Source organism: Rhinolophus sinicus, linkage group LG06 (assembly GCF_036562045.2).
Source record: "Rhinolophus sinicus isolate RSC01 linkage group LG06, ASM3656204v1, whole genome shotgun sequence".
Classification (NCBI taxonomy): domain Eukaryota; kingdom Metazoa; phylum Chordata; class Mammalia; order Chiroptera; family Rhinolophidae; genus Rhinolophus; species Rhinolophus sinicus.
The window spans coordinates 3,508,459-3,512,311 of NC_133756.1; the positions used below are offsets into that span (position 1 = coordinate 3,508,459).

The window sequence follows — 3,853 nt, forward strand, 5'->3', positions numbered from 1 at the left end:
GGAGATCCACGTGTAACCCGCTTTCCCCCAAGAACGTTCCTTAAGTTTCCCAGACCACAGGAAATACAGTTCAAACACACAGTGGCAGTCTTTTTAGGCCAAAGAAAGAGAATTTGGATTTCAGGGCTGCCGGAGTAGCTGGGCAATGGCGGGGGGCGGGTGCTGTAGACACTGGAAAGGATGAAGTCCTGAAGTCTGTGTACAAACACCCCTAAACCCTTGGCTGAATCCTCAACTGTGCTTGCACAGGTCATTCCTCCAAAAGGGCTCGGTGGCAAGTGACAACTGGAAAGCCAAAAGACTGAGGAGACATTTTAGCAGCTGCTCAGCTGCTGACACAAAGCTTGGCACTCAAGTTAAGCCAAGTTAGAGATGTTTGGTGAACCTCCTAGGCTATTGACTAAGTCCCCAGAAGGGCCACATTTTAGAAGTGAGGGCCACATCGTAGATTAAGGGCAAAACTGAAATAAACCTGCCCTCACAAAGCCTAGAAACAAGCTGCCGCAGGGGCACGGTTATCAGCCAGTAGTGTAACGGCCTTCGGGAACAAAATTCATCATTTTTCAGAGGAAGGTGACAGAAATCATTGTACTACAGTGTATCATCCATAATGTTCAGATCAAAACTTATGAGACATGCAAAGAAGCAGGAGAATGCAATCCACAGTCAAGAGGAAAAAGCAATCAATAGAAGCAGACCCACAGAGAACCCAGATGCTAGAATTAGCAAACACTCTAAAATCATTATGATAAATGTGTCAAAGCTGTTACAGGTAAAGATGGATACTGTGGGTAAGAAGGTATAGGGAATTTTCAGGAGTGACATAGAAACTGCAAAAAAGAACCCCATGGAAATCTTAGACCTGAAAAATGCTACATCTGGAAAAGTTTTTGTGTTAGAGAATTGACAGCAGATTGGATACTGCAAAAGAAAAGATTCTAACATGGATGTAAAGACAGATAAGGGGAAGTACTCAAAGTACAGCACACAAAAGGAAAAAAAGGTCAGAAAGTTATCTCAGCTGGGATAGTGAAAATTGCATGTCTACTTCTAAACCACCTGAAGAAAAAGATCGATCTAATAATTGGTAAGAAAAAGGGGGAAATCTAATATTAAAAAAAAAAAAAAACAGAGAAAAAGACTGCAGGAATATGTCAAAACATATCAGTAATCCCAAAAGGGGACTGAATTAAACTCCCATTTAAAAATTCAGAGGCTTTCAGTTTAGCAAGCACAACAAAATCTACGTTATTCATAGAAGACACATGTAAAAACAAAGTTATATATTTTAAATACAAATAACAGAAACACCAACTAGCAGTTGCTAACAAAGTGGGTTTATTTTCCTTGTAGAAGTCTGGAGGCAGGTGGCTGCTAGTATTGCAGGGTAGGGATGGTATCCCAGCAATTTTTCCTCATAATCACAGAATGGCTGCCAAGGCTCCAGGCAGTATGTCCACAATGAAGAAAGGGAAGGGAATGAAGCAACAGTGGTCCCATTGCTTCCTTTTTCAAGAAAACCAAAAACCTTCCCAGACCTCTCAATAGACTTCTGCTTGTGTTTCATTAATCAAAACTGTTGTCACCTGGCAAAAGAGGCGGGTCACCCGCAGCCTATGTAGTAAAAGTATACAAGTGAGAAGGGAATTAGAAATGAGTGTTCAGTAGTAGCCAGTGACTAGTGTCTCCTGCAGGTTTAAAATAAGGGGATGGAAAAGATACACTAGGCAAATGCTGACAAAAGGCTACCCAGAAACACGCTGTTACAGAACAGCAACTACTGGGAGTTCCCAGGACTCGGCGCACCTCCGACTCCTGTATCACAGAGACTGGCAAGTAAGAGCTTAGTTTTTGAGGCTCTTTTGCAGCGAGCTTCTACGTGTGAGTTTGGTTCTGCCAATTGCTCAGACCTGCATGAGATTTGGTAAATGGAAGTGAGGCAGAGGTGCTCTTTCTACTGGCAATCAGGGTGTGGAGACACGTGTAAGAGACAGTTGTGGCAGAGGCCAGACGCAGCCTTTCAGGGTTTCAGCCGCAGCTTTGCGGGTAGATGTGGTTGTTATGGTCACAGCTGCGGTAGCGGCAGTGGCCTCCCAAGCCCAGCTTCCTGAGCCAAAACTATGGTCATGTGGTTTTCAACAGCAGCCTATGACCACTCCTCCAGTTTTTCCAGTGATTTTATAAACACCCAATTCCCTATTTTAAACCCCTTTCTGCTTCATTCCACACTGAGTGGTTTCTAGTCCCCTAAAACTGAAACCACACACGACATGTGTCATGGAATGATAGGGCCTTCAGGTGACATTCAGCAGCAAATGCAAACCCTCTCTGAAAGAACTTAACCACAGCCCAAACCTCAGAAAAAATAAAATAGAGGAAAATGAACATTTCCCAAGCAAAAGCCACAAGGAAATACAGCACCATAAATAGGGATAGCAAGAACCACGGAGGCCTGTTTCTCCTCTCTCTTTACTTCCTCCATCCCTCTCCCACTTTGTGTACCTCTCACTCTCCTCCCGTGTTCTGTTCTTTCCCTCCTGCTTCTTCCACTTGTCTGTTTCTCACCGTCTCTGTCTTTTCTCTTCCTCACCCTACCTCCCTTCTGCTCCCTCTGTCTCTCTGTTCTCCCTTCTGACTTTCTCATTCCCTGTATCTTTTTAAGCTCTCTGTTTTTCACTCCCTTTCTCTTTGTCTCTGGATCTGCCTTTCCCACTGTCACATTCTTTTGCTTTCCCACTGTCTCTATTTCTCCATGATTTTAAAGCTTTCATGCTCAGTTTTTGTCCTTGTTTCTCTTTCTCTCCTTTGGGACCCGCCCCCATGCTGCCCTGCCCCGTCTCCCTTTCCCCTCCTCTCTTCTCATTCCCTTGGTCCCTCTCTCTCCCCAGTAATTACCAGCTCTGGCTGGGTTGCCACAACCTGTTGAGCATGGAGACACAGCACAGTCTGTCCAGGTCAGTGAGCGCTTCCCACACCCTCACTGCAACCTGGCCTCGGAGGAACCACCCACCTATCCAGGAGAAGACTCAGACAGCCACGACCTCAGGCTGCTCCACCTGGCAGAGGACGCCAGATAACAGACACTGTGAAGATCCTGGACCTGTCCCCCCAGGAACCCCGCCTGGGGAGCACCTGCTATGCCCCGGCCGGGGCGACCTCAAACTGGATCCATTGGTCTGAGCACCCAGGTGAGCTCCAGTGTGTGGACCTCCAGCTCCTGCCCAACGATGTGTGTGCCAATGCCGGCCTCCAGAGGTGACAGATGTCATGGTGCATGCTGGCCACTTGCAGGGTGGCAAGGACACCTGTGTGGGTGACTCAGGGGGCCTGCTGATCTGTGATGGTGTGCTCCAAGGAACCACATCCTGGATGTGAATCACATCCTGGGCCCGACCCAGTACGCCCGGCGTCCTCACCAAACTTCCGCCCTTCCTGGAGTGGATCAAGGAGACCACGGCAGCCAAGCCCTGAATGTCCCCGCCCTGTCCCTGACCCCCTGCAAAACTAAATACGCATAAAAAAAAAAAAAAGAAGAACCACGGACAGCAGAAACAGAACCGCAAAGACTTCAGATTTTAGAAATACCAGACACAGAACATGAAATCCATGTGTTTAGTATGTTTAAATAAATAAATATGTATATAGAACAAATAGATTTGAAAATGAACAAAACATTTTAAAAGAAAATGTATATGTAGTAATTAAAATTAATAGTTCATAACCAGGGATGTGAAAAGACCTATATGCTGAAAACAATAAGAGATTTTTAAAAGAAATTGAAGACACAAAGAAATGGAAAGACATTCTGTGCTCATGCATTGGAAGAATCAACATAGTCAAAATGGCCATATTA

General features: G+C 45.5%; 1 pseudogene; it reads left to right on the plus strand.

Moving 5' to 3' along the window:
- Positions 1 to 943: 943 nt before the first annotated feature.
- On the plus strand, positions 944 to 3,531 carry LOC109455237 (kallikrein-1; annotated as a pseudogene).
- Positions 3,532 to 3,853: the final 322 nt, after the last annotated feature.